The sequence below is a fragment of the Manduca sexta genome, chromosome 11, assembly GCF_014839805.1.
Source record: "Manduca sexta isolate Smith_Timp_Sample1 chromosome 11, JHU_Msex_v1.0, whole genome shotgun sequence".
NCBI lineage: Eukaryota > Metazoa > Arthropoda > Insecta > Lepidoptera > Sphingidae > Manduca > Manduca sexta.
The window spans coordinates 1,166,208-1,180,466 of NC_051125.1; the positions used below are offsets into that span (position 1 = coordinate 1,166,208).

General features: G+C 34.8%; 1 pseudogene; it reads right to left on the reverse strand.

Annotated features, from left to right (window-relative positions):
* Positions 1–6,465, reverse strand: part of LOC119189032 — a 6,989-nt pseudogene extending 524 nt beyond the window's left edge.
* Positions 6,466–14,259: the final 7,794 nt, after the last annotated feature.

The following is a 14,259-nucleotide window of genomic DNA, read 5'->3' on the forward strand; positions in this document are numbered from 1 at the left end:
TTGTCCCAAAAACTGCCTAATGTGTAAGAAAAGTAAATTAGTAGAACTTACATTGCAAACACCACGGTTGCGAGAGTTGAAGGCGCAGATCTCTATGTTGGGATCGACATTGAGTAGGTCCCATGTTGTGGATGGCGGCGACACGGGCGACTTCACGGATGCAATGGTTGCCGTCGACTGTTTGCACGTTCAGTTCGCGCAGGTTGCGAGCGATAATACCGCCGTTCTGAGAAAATAAATATATTCAATGTTAACCACTAAAATTTTAAGTACAGTCCCAGGTTTTTCGTGGTTTTCTTGCAGGAAATCTTAGTAACCACTGTGAATATTGGTGCAGTAGACACATCGAAAAAGCATCTGAAGGAATATGATGGTTTCTGTGACGTAGATACGTGATTGTAAATTAAGACGTATTTTTGATCCACATACCCTGATTCTGCCCCATCCAGCAACCCTGCAGTTCATCCCTTCTCCGATCAATCGTAGTTAATAACGATAGGCCTGACGACGTTGTTCCAGACGATGTCGGTTGTGGTGTAGAGCATACCGATGTCATTCTTCATAAAGCCGTATTCGGGGTGGACGACGTATCCCTGGTAAGAGTACATCTGACCACCACTGAACCACTGGTTGGTGCCAACAGTCGCGTGTGCGTTACTGTAACACCACAATTTATCACTGAGTTTTACAACAATAATAAAGTAATATTACAAAAAGTAGCACTCGAGTTTCATCCAGAGTAGTATTTTGTAATAGAAGTTTACGGCTAGCACTGTTGCTGCCAGACGAGCGTTATACAGGTGCAATTCAGTTGTTTTTCAAAATGTTTTCTAAAGACCTAGATATTTTACTAGTGGTAGGACATATTTAAGCGGCGATAGCCTAGTTGGGTGTGGAACGGACTGCCAAGACGAATGTCCGCAGGTTCAAATCCTAAGGGCACACACCTCTGACTTTTCTAAAATCATGTGTGTATTCTTTGTGAATTTATCGTTCGCTTTAACGGTGAAGGAGAAAACATCGTGAGGAAACCTGCACATCTGAGAAGTTCTCTATAGGAATTTCGACCGTGTGTGAAGTCTACCAATCCGCACTAGGCCAGCGTGGTGGACTAAGGCCTAATCCCTCTCAGTAGCAGAGGAGGCCCGTGCTCAGTAGTGGGCATGTATATAATACAGGGCTGATATTATTATTATGGGATTTTACACGAATGTGTTTCTCTTCGCAATGGAGGGTACGAAAAGCACGAACCAAAGCCAAGTGCGTTATTTTTATTAAAACACTATGCATCCTCAGAATTTAAATATTTGCGTTTTAATCTACAGGTATTAAGTATGACATCTTTTTGTAACAGAAAGTATGTTGAGTGTATTATGTGCAGACTTTCAATGCTAGTGTGGAGTGTCTTTGTAACACCCGTGCAGGATAGGACTATAGGCACCGTTCGGACGCGGTTTACTTGCCATTGGGTTTTTATTTCTATTGAGAGCTCCGTGTATTTTGCTATTTTTCCGTATGTGTTGTAACTAAATTGTGTATATTGCATATGGCTACGTCGATAAGAAATACTGTTTTATTTTGTTTATCTAGTGGGGTTATATCCAGTCTATTGTTCTATACAGTTTTGTCAGTTATTATTGTTCTATCCCAGTATATTTTAAATGCATCATTCTCTATAACAGCATCCGGTTTGTACTTATAGTATGGTTTTCTCCAAAATTAATTTACATTGGTATGCTAAGGATTGGTGAATAATGGCAGCAAATTGGTCATGGCGGTGTTTGTAATCCGTCTGAGATCTGCAAGCGCCGGTGTACTTGTTATGCTGGATGGTCTCGGAAGCACTGTGGCATCGTCTACACGAGTCTTTAAAGTTGGGCCTACGGATAATAAATTTCTGATAGTTCCTAGTGTCGACGATTTAGTCTTGGGTGGCAATTATAAAACCCTCAGTTTCGGGGAACTATTCACCTCGTTGCAGCCATGCGTTCGACGCCTTCGTGGAGGGATTTATTTTGCCAGGCGGGTATTTTGTCTTTGTTAGTGATTATATATTCATTACGCTGTGTGCTTTTGGAAAGTAAGTTCAGAGGTGTTTAGTGTTTATCTATATCTGTTAGTCTACTAGTAACCCAAATTTACAATTTTAACTCTCTACATCAATTTTAACCCGTGCTGACAGGACCTCAAATGTATTAGAAAATATCTACTTAAATTGCACCTTAAATGTACTGTAGATGATTCCTTAAAACCATTATGATTTATAAATAATAATTAACACATAAATTTATATAATGGTTAACCATTATATAAAGGACAATGTCCCCAAAACGCAGGCTATCTTTGCGTCAGTCATGCATCTTCAAAATTCTACTGCACAAGTTGGAGCACAGGGAATACATGGTCCACTTTTACAATGGTTTCGATCATATCTTGAAAATAGGTTGCAAATGGTTGCAGTAAAGGGATATGTGTCAAGGTCATACCAAGCTATATCTGGCGTACCGCAAGGCTCACATCTTGGACCAGTTTTGTTTTCCCTATTCATAAATGACATAACTAATAACATAGTCAACAGTAAATTCTTTTTGTTCGCAGACGACTTAAAATTATATAGAACTATTGCAACGCAAAATGACACAAAGTTATTACAAGACGACTTGAACAACATCGTGAAGTGGTGCAATGTCAATAATATGTCTCTCAATGTCAATAAATGCCATCATATAAAATTTACCAGAAAAAACAAACCAATACTATCAACATATACTATTAATGATTACTCATTACAGGAAGTTAAGGAAATTCGAGATTTAGGCGTTATTATTGACAACAAACTTAAATTCACATCCCACATTAATAAAATAGTTAAAACATCGGCTAAAATATTAGGATTTATAAAAAGAAATACAAAAAAATTTCGTCAAGTTCGCGTTAAAGTTGCCTTATTTAATGCACTAGCTCGTAGTATATTAGAGTACGCCAGTGTGATTTGGAATCCTACTTACGCGATACATTCTCAAAGAATTGAAAATATACAACGCTCTTTCACACGGTTCTTAGCCTTTGCGAGTCCCGATATCTCCCACAGATGCCCTTACAGTCAACGTATGTCTTTCTTTTTAAAATGATGTCGCTTCGTCAACGCAGAAGTTTCCACGACTTGTTATTTTTATACAAAATAGTAAACTCAGGGGTTGAATGCAATTCGTTACTGTCCAATATAAACATTTCAGTCCCGTCTAAAATACCTAGATATCCGACAAAAACACATTTTGCCCCATCGTCTAGAACCAATCTAGGTTCACAAGCGCCCATATCCAGAATATGCATTTCATATAACTCTGTTAATAAAATCAACCCTAATATAGACATATTTCATGATTCACAAAACATTTACAAGAAAAAAATATTAGAACACCTCAAACAAAACTTAAACTAATCCCACTATCATTGCGTACCCTCAATAATCGAAACATAATAAATCAGCAGTAAGTACAAATTTATAAAACGATCTATATCCTAGTTATGTTTACTTTGTAATTATTAGTTGGTAGATTTTAGTATTAATTTGTCTTTTTGTAAAATATCAACATTGCGTACTAATTTGTGAGTGTTGTGTACTCCTATAACTGGTACACACATCAGAATGTGACCTTACTACTTTTATGTTATTAACAAGAAATGTGTGTACTGTTGGAGAACCTTATTTAAATAAATAAATAAATAAATCTTAACCAAATATCCTCGAAAAATCATCATTTCAATTATTACTTCATTTGTATTTATTTCCGTCAAAAGCGAATGGGGTTTTAAAATATATGAGAAAAAGTTGTTTAATTGTTACAAATGAAACACCGGATAATTTACTGCCAATATGGCGAATTGATACCAATTCATAACAAATTCCCTTTTTAAATGGAATAAAAAAGTTTATATTATGTACAATAAATGTGCCCGTATTTGAATCTATAATATATGTATTAAATATATTATTCATCTCAAATATATTGTAATAAAATAATATATTTTATTTAATAATTATGACCAAACTCCAATTAGTTGGTAAAAAAGAGAAAATTAATTTTTCCAAAACAAACAAATAGCGACTTGTACTTGCATTAAGAGAAATACAATGGTCAGCTAAAACATGTCTGGAATTTATTTTAATTAATGAATATATGGGTACAGATTTTTACTATACTGGCAACTGAAATTAATGACATTTTGACACTTCAGTATTGTTTGAATATTAAATCATTAAAATATTTTAATATATTTTATCTTATATTATATCTTCAACATCGGAGTGTTTTTTGTGTATTTTAATGTTGAGTCGAAAAATCCTATGTTAAAAGCAACGTATATAATGTGCGTTTCGAACTTTAAGACGGAAGGCTTTTAGTAAGCAACACAATGTCATCTAGAGCCTAGACCCAGGACAGTTAATCGAAACCGCATATCCCGGCGGTGTATTGACTGCACCTTTGCGGCGCCACAGCAACAACAAGTATATTTCTTGGACGAGCTGTCCAGTTTGTAAGTTATGTAGATTATTATTAACATACCCACAATGTGGGAAATATTTTGCCAAAGTTAAAGAAAACAGTTTAACAATAATAATAATCTGAACATGTTTACTCAACTTCTACATTATATTTTGGGTTTCAAGGCTGGAATGAGTTTATGCTGCCTGCTGGAGATCAGCTAATAGAGAGGTTCACAGACAACAACAACATGACATGACCCGACCAGCGCTGCAAGAAGTCATTCACTCACTTCAGGAGTATATATAAACGTGCTGCAGCTTTATTAAATTCTTGTTTTTATTTTGGGATGCCAAAATATATACCTCTATTAAAAATATACATCTATATAACAATATACATCGGATTTCGTATTTCTGGTTTTATTTTTCTTTCCCTATGATAAATAACTATTGCCTAATCAGGCTGTGAAGTGAGTTCCTGGGTTCGATTTCCAGGCCAAGCAACATTTTATCTCGGTATTTTTAACATGAGTTGCCTGGGATCGGAATCCTCCAAATAGGGTTGGCGTCAGGCATACGGCCGGTCATAAAAACTAAGCTGAATCTATTCTACAATATGTGTTGACGCCATATTGGGGTGAGATAATGGTAGGTGGAAATAAAGATTAGGTAATCCATGTAATAGAATAAGTCGTAAGTCAGAAAACATATACACAAAAGATCAGGTAACATATTATGTATGCTCCGAAAAAACTAATATTCCGCCATACTATGTTAAAAGTTTTATTGGAGTTTCGTCTTATCAGTAATCAGATATATTAGTACCTATGAGGTTCTTATGAGGGCAATTAACGCTAGGTGAAAAGACCGTCCATTTATCGCTTATAGCAATAACAAGTAGGTACTGGAATATTGAACTTATTCAGGCACATAGGTACTTTCTTTCTACATTATTGCAGTCCATACTTAACCTCAAAATAACCGCGCTATAAAAAATCTGATTACTCCGAACTCCCATCGAATATCTAATTGTTTTCAATTTGTATAAGAAAAATTATGATATATTCCCTATAGTTTTGTGAAGGTTTTGTACAGACGCAAGCGTAGCTCAACTCGTAGAAAAACAAATTTCGCCCATATAAGGAACAATTTAATATCCAGTGCCAATATTACTCGTATAAAAAAATCTTAAATTCCTGCCGATGTAAATAAAACACATTCCATTTTGTACGAACCTACTAAGAGTATCCTCGTAGTCGTTGATCATGGGCACGATGCAGTGGCCAGCGGTGAGGATAGTCCTGCGGGAGAGGATGGAGCCGCTGCCAACTAAGTTCCTGAGATTAGCGCCGAAGGTTGTGGAAACAATATGTGGGGATGAGAGCCTTCAGCGCGCATGGGTGCCGCCTACGATGCGGGCATTAGGGTCCACATGCTCAAAGAAGATGGACATGTCCTGGTCCGGCTCCTCAAGAGGTAATGCTGAGAAAGCAAACATTATGTCTATCAATAGCCTCAAAAGAGAACGAGTTACTATTTCATAAAAGGAAGAAAGTTCGAAGACCAATGAACTACTGGCTGTTCAACTTTTCTTTTAGCACATGTCGTTACAGTGAGCCAATTCGAGGTCGGTGCGACACAATTTTACAAGAATGTTGCAAAGAGGATGTGACTTTGTTACAGCTAACCGCCTGACTGATCCAGTCTCGGGCAAATCAATTACCTAATCTGGGATGAGAATCCACGACTCCCAATCTTTAGAATAAGTTGACATTATACCTACGTGACGACACCAAATAATTAATTATAATCTCGAGATATAATCAATTATTATATTATAGATCTCTCTATCGTTAGTTCTAATTTATTTGGTATTTTATGTCCAACCATTTTTAACTTGCGTAAAATTAATAAAATATATAAACCTTACCATTGCATCCCGCAAAAACGGCGACGAAAAGAAGTACAAGTTTCATGGCCATGTCGGTTACGCTCCACACCTGGTTAACTGGTTTTCGAAATAGATCCTTTATATATACCACAAACATTATTACTATCGGATTTATTTATTGATTAGATTGATATGATCATAATTAAATCCGTACTACTCATCATTTAAATTAAGCCAAGTGCGAGTAAGTTGCTGCATTACGATTCCGTACACTACATACTTGAGTCAAAGGTAGGCAGGCAGGGAAAGAAGAAAATCATAAATATCCTTTATATAGAATGATATCCTTCTTAAGTAGGTCCTGCTATGTGACGTAGCACTAAGTCCCTACTTGCATGATTTGCAAGAGTTGTTAAAGTAGAAATAACTGTTGAAACTCCTTCCCAGGTAGAAGTGCTCCCGTTCCATTTAGACATTAAACATCAGTTCAAAATTATTATTCAACAATTTTGTTCCTGATTTGCCATTGATTTGTCGTAATGAATACAGGGGCAAATCATTGATGACTTAAATTATTGGAAGAGCCTCTCGTTATTGGTATTGAGCTAAAATTATTTAAGTAGTCATTATTAGTTTTAGCTTAAGTTTGTACTTATTTGTATAGAGATAAATAGTGTGGCAGCTAGTGAGAAGACAGCTGGAATATTTATTACCATCAGGGTCTCTAACCTATCACATAGTGCTAGAACTTGTGACGTTATTTTTCATCATGTTTTTTCTTTTCTTGGCGTTCTTTCCAAATTTAGACTCCGGGTGGACATGGAGCATCTAAAAACTTTATATCGTTTTACGCGACCCGGGATCGAATGCGTGATCTCGCGCGGGAATTGTACCAGAATACTACTATGCCACCAAGTCGGACAGTTAGTTAAAACTTCCATATTTCTATTCATTTAGGTAACTTAAAATAAAATCTCTTCTGAACTGCGAAAATATATATATTCACTCTCTAACTCGCGCTTAACAAATTAATTCAATTTAATGAATTGGTTTCTCAAGAGACAGGCTCAGCCTATTTTGAGAACCTCAGGTATTTTTTTTGTACTCGTATAGTTTTCTTCATTTTCCTCTTTCAAATGCATTTTTTGTTCAGTTTTATGCAAAATCTACATATCTTTACAATCAATGCCCATATGTCCATTATTGTGTTGCTAAACACATCGCGATGTAATCAATCTAGCTTAGCGTTATCTGTTAGGATGAATCATGTGGCTTTTCCTGATGAATATGTAATGTCGGTATATTAGGCGGCGAGTGAAATAACTGAATGCCAGATTAACGCTTATATATTTAAACGTTAGGGATAAAAAATAAAATAAAGTACTTACAATTTATTTTATTTTTTAGTACATGTAGGTACCTACAATACATTGAACTTAAATCTAAGGAATACACAATGATTATATTGTTTGTATGATTATTAGATATGATTACAATTAATATATTCTAGGTGTATCTAGGTCATGTAGTTTCAACTTGTGGTAGTTTGAAGTGGTTGAGTAGCCTGTTCCAAAAAACAATGAAGTTGAACAGATGAAGTAAAGCGTTTTGTCGCTTTTGTTAATTATTACCCTAAATTTATACCAAATTTTGCACAAAAACCTTATTATTTAAATAGTTTGTGTAAAGAAAAATTTTACATTTAACTGGGACGAGAATTGTCAACTGTCATATGAAATATTAAAACAAAGTATAATTTCATATCCTATATTACAATACTTAGATTTTTCCGAAAATAATACATTTATTATACAGACAGACGCGTCAGGTTAGGTATGGGGAGGAATTTTGTCGAATAACAATGGACGACCCATAGCAAATGCGAGTAGAAGTCTCAACAAAGTTAAAAAACACTAGCCTACGATAGCATTGTATGGACCGTTACACATTTTCGTCCTTATTTATATGGCAGAAAATTTAAAATAAGAACTGACCATAAACATTTGATATATTTAATTGGATTGAAAGACCCATCCAGTAGACTAATGAAGTTTCGAATAATTTTAGAAGAGTATGATTTGAAAGATGTCTATATGCCTACATAAAACCGACCTCTAAATCACAATTGACGCCGGGCGCCTTTGTGAGAGAATTAAGTGAATATTGTAAAAAGTTAAATGTAGAAAAATTGTACTTTATGAAGAATACACATAATTGGGTATTTGTCGAAAAAAATGGTTGGTGCAATAAAGGCAAGCAATCGGTCTGGACCTCGTATATGTATCTTAAAAGACATAAAGCGAATAGATAACAAAGATGATAGAAAGGTCATTTCAAAGGATCTATTGCCACGAGTAAAAGAATGTTAAATGATATTAAAAAATATTATTTTTGGCCTGGTTTTGAAAGGACATTACGGCATTTGTTAAGCGATGTGATAAATATCAAAAACAACTTTTAAAACTACTAGAAGTTGAAACTACATGACTTAGATACACCTAGAATTTCTTTTCTAATTTAAGATTTACTTTCCTGAGCCTTTAAAAAATATCATGTAGATTTTTATTATGACTATCCATATTTATCCGTAAACAAATTAAATCGTCTCGGTAAACAAAAAAAAATTCGAATGTTAAACCCGACATTGCTATCATTGAAAATGAACTTGGACTAGTTTTCAGACCTATCGGCATCCTAGTCATTTGGTACTGACCCGAACAAAAATCTGTATATTTTCGACTGCTTTGATCTAAGTCAACATTGAAATATCCTTGGTGAAGATCTCAATGTGTATACTACCTGATAGTGAATCAAGAATTTCTGCCATATTCGCCATAAAGTAAATTCGTCATCTTTGATGCAATGATTTGATTTTCTATAATCTGTTACTAACCTCCATTTTTTCTTTCCAACTATATAATTTTCTTTAGGTACTAATAAAACTGGACTTGACCATTCACTTCGACTTGGCTCAATTACACCAGCGCTTAACATCTGATTTATTTGCGTCTTAATTTAAATATTAAAATAGGGTAATCTGTACGGTTTGGTAAAAATAAGTTCAGTATTCGGCTTTAAACACTGTCCCAGAAAATAGTGTCAAGCGGAGGTCCAGAGATAGAGCTTTCTTTGGGTTATCCAAATCACCCCCATGTATGTTCCGCGATTTTTCATAGTTTTCGAGTTATAAATATTTTTCTGAATTCTTGAGAATTTTCGATTGGAATCATTAATTTTTTTTTTAAAGTAGAAGGCTTCTTCGTGAATTTTTTGTTACAATAAATTTTTTATTTGTTGTAATTCGTTGCTAAAACAATCAGTTTCGTAACTTTAATGAAAATTATGATAATGTTGGTGTAAAGTGAAAAACTTATGTTCCATGAATTATGACTTCAATTTCTTACTTTAAATTAAAAATCTAAACAGTTGACTTCGTTATTCCAAGGGAGATCAAAAACTTCTCCAGACTCTCAATTTACATATTCTTTAAAAAACATAGTCCTTCATGGGGGCTATTTCGGCTAAAATCAGTCTTAAAAGATAGCAAGGTGAAAATTTCTTAAAATATGCCATTCATCATCAGCTCTGTATTATACAGGGTCTTTTTGATATTGCGTTTCTAAATGAAACCACATACTCATCTTCACCTTTGCTGACATCGTGCCAAAAATCATCCATTAAGTACTAATATTTTCACAAAAAAACCTGGTTTTAGTTTTATGATTTTTTTATCATTTTGTAGTTTAATATGAATATGGCATGTGCGTGGGTGTATTTCTGACTGAAAGTATGATGTTGCCGTTGCCACGAATTCTATTAGAGTAGTAGTACTTAGTGGCATTAAAGCGCGTAAAATTAAAATGACTTTATTAATATTTATTTTGTTCGAAACTTAAACTTCTTTATTTTACATCTGCGGCTCAACTAACTTATTGAAAAGTGTTATTTCCAAGTAGATAAGTATGTGGTTTCATTTAGTAACGCGATGTCAAAATGACCCTGTATACTGTCCCACTGCTGGACACGGGGTCCTCTACTACTGAGAGAGCTTAGGCCTTAGTCCACCATCCTGGCCTAGTGCGGGTTGGTAGAGTTCGCACACCTCCGAAATTCCTATAGAGAAATTCTCAGGTGTGCATGTTTCTTCACGAGTTTTTCCTTAAGCGTTAAAGCAAGTAAATTTAGATTATAATTATTTTTTTTCACGTCCCATCATTCCGAAGGTTAATTAGTTTGTTAACTAACCGAAAATGACTGCAAGAAAGCTATGAGTTAAACATTTCGCATATTCTTATGTTTAAGTTCAATTAATTTTGCATGATTCATTGTCGTGGTTTAAGGGTTGTGGGTGCAACTCTTACCTGCAATAACAATGGACCGAGAAGATAAGAGACCTAATTTCGGCTATTATCTTATTTAAAAAAAAAAACCTCGCGTCGCATCTGTAATTTTTTTTTATTGCATTAGTACGTAAACGAGCGAGCGGCCCGCCTGATGTTAAGCAGCATCCGTCACCCACGGACTGTAGCAATGCCAGAGTCACATCCAAGCCATTGCCTACCGGGACATGAGCACTCTTTTTAAACCTCTTTTAAAGTAGGACTAGTCATAGCGCTCTGGATACACCGTTGCAAGGAGTTCATCCCAAACTTTGCACGTGCGCGGCAGTAAGGACGGTTGAAAACGTACCGTGCTACTACCGACTCATTCAACGTAGCGCGGATGAACTAACTAATCAAAATCGGTTTAGTAGTTCCCGACACATGCCGTACAAACATAATAATAATAATAATAATATCAGCCCTGTATTATATACTTGCCCACTGCTGAGCACGGGCCTCCTCTACTACTGAGAGGGATTAGGCCTTAGTCCACCACGCTGGCCTAATGCGGATTGGTAGACTTCACACACCTTCGAAATTCCTATAGAAAACTTCTCAGATGTGCAGATTTCCTCACGATGTTTTACTTCACCGTTAAAGCGAACGATAAATTCACAAAGAATACACACATGATTTTTTAGAAAAGTCAGAGGTGTGTGCCCTTGGGATTTGAACCTGCGGACATTCGTCTCGGCAGTCCGTTCCACGCCAAACTAGGCTATCGCCGCTTAACATAATATTAGTAGGGCCTGACCGAATCGTTCGGTAATTATTTTCTTAAATAAATAGTTAATTTCCAACTGCATTTCCATTGTTATATTTTAAGTAAAAAAACAACAGCTATCGATCATATTTACATTTAATTACATCCAGTTTTGGTAACACGTGAGGCATATTAAAATTGAACAAATCTTTGGCTACCTACATATAAATGTGAGAACCTAGTAACGTATTTATTGGTTTACTTATTTATTGCGTAAGATACTTAAAAACTGTTATTCAAATGTTATTACTATAAGACTTTTCATAAGATCCAGGCATGCTGACAAAAGGCTGGTTGAAAATGTCAGAAGAGACTAAAACGTTAATAAACACAGTTAACATTAGTAAAATTTGAAGGTTTAATGATTTCTTATGTTTACGCGAATGCTAGTCATTAAAATTAAACTATTTTTCGTATTTGGGTGAAAACTAAAATATTAAAGCTGCGATAAAATTCGGAAAACAGTTTAATTTCAATATTTAAAGGTTTGTTTACATAAGATTGTATATATGAAAACAATATATACCATCAGTTACCATTGACATACATCGGAATGCACTCACAGCTGTTTTCAGTAAACGAAAATTCAATCCGACTCCGAGAATTAACCAATCATAATAAGTCATTTTTAAGCATGTCAAAAAACCCTTCTGATTGGATCATTTTAGATAGATCATAAAAAGCGATCGATGTCTTTATTTAAAATGGCAGTTAAACATATAAAATGCGTTTTAGCGCCTACTGCACAAGTTCAGGTAATTTTTATTTGACAGTTATGGTATTACAGCTACTGAAGATTGTACTCATTTTATTACCATGAATTTGGGAACATAGATATTTTGGTTTGTTTATACATTTAAATGATGTTTCAGACGTTGTAAAACTAGCTCTTAGTTTATCAATTTCCAAAGTGATTAAATACATGTAATCATATCAATTATATTATTTTCTGTTATATATTGATTTACTTATCTACTATGTAAAGATGTTACTAAAGGACATATGTGTTATCATATCTATTTTATAATTTAAGCTATACATTTATTGACTAATCTTTTATCTATTGATCATAATCTTTAATCAATTTTCAGAAGCTACGTTTTTTTTTAATTCAATGACTGCATATGTCGTAGTTTGCGAATACACGTCTGATGCTTGTGTTATACTTTAGTATTATTTTTAAACTCTATTGTACACTTAGTGTTAGTACTAGGATATTGTTTGTATCCGCTTGGATAGCGACCACCGTACACATGGTGTTAAAGCCCATAGCGGGCCATCTAAGTGTCGCGTTCTGGGATCTGCCTGTATATATCCGGTTCCAACAGGCCGGCATAATTATGTCGACTGCCGAGGGGTGATTATCTCTCGTCAGTCGACATTCTATTGAACATCACTCCTTACCATGAGGCGCGTTGAAACTACGCAACGGATTTGAATGCGGTTTTTTTTTAATAGATAGAGTGATTCAAGAGGAAGGTTTATATGTATAATAACATCCATTAAATAGTGGAGAAATATTGCACCCGTGCGAAGCCTGGGCGGGTATAATAAAGTTAATGAAAAATAAAATACAACGGAGACTAGGCTAAATAATAAGTACAAAAGGCGGTAACGTTGCAATCAGCGATTTCCTCCAGATAACCTTTGGGTAGATCCCAGACATATCAGACCGACGGACAACAAAGTAATCGTAGTTCTTTTTGAAAGATGGAACACTAAAATAAAAGCCGTCGATCATCAACAGGTAATAAAAGGGGTTGTGAAAGAGATACATACATGTTTGTCAAAATATTTGCACCGTTTGGACAAAGCAATATTGATTTGAGACCTTTATATATAAAGTTGATATGGATTTTCCAAACAACCCAAATATTTGACCAAACGTGCAAGTGTGGTGCTACCATTGTGCAAATCATTGAAGAAATTCTCGCAAACAGTTGTCCTGAATGCACGTGCCGCATTCGCTATATTAAAAGTATAATGAGCAAGGAGACGTGGTCAGTCGTGCAAAAAAAAAAGAATAAGGGCGCGAACTACTATTTACTACTAAATACTATTTTAGTTTTGAGTTAATTGTCAAACAAATAAATGTTAAAAACGTTAAATGCAATGACGTTTTACATAATAAAAACATTTTAGGCTAAATGTATATTTAGTTTTGATACCCTGCATTCAATTAATTGATTATTATATCTATAAATATCAGCAAGTATTATAGGATAATATTGGGTTTTTTCACTTGTGTTGTGTTAAACAAAGAATTATCTATATATCTGAGATTAAATTTTAGACATGTAGACACCCAAATAAGTTGCTGAACAAAAATTCCACACAATGAAAAAATGTTCCAATTAAACTGTGACTGTGACTGACTGTACTTTATGTGAAAAAAATATAATTATAATTATACATTACTCATTAAAAGAAATATTTTATTAAATATATTATTTTGTGTCCATTTTTTTTTATTAAAGTATATACGCTAGGTTTTCTAAGTTTTCTAGAGGAATTTTAAGGGTGTTTGAAATCTACTAATACGCACTAGGCCACCGTAGTGGACTAAGGCAAGCCCTCTTAGGAGTAGAGAAGATCCGTGCCCAGCAGAGGCACCGTATATAATATAGGGTTGATATTCTAAATACTTGTTTTATGAATGTGATATGAAGAAGACCCACGCTTTGAAGATTGAACTTGGCACTCGGAACACTCCAGTTCATCGTGGCATCGTTAA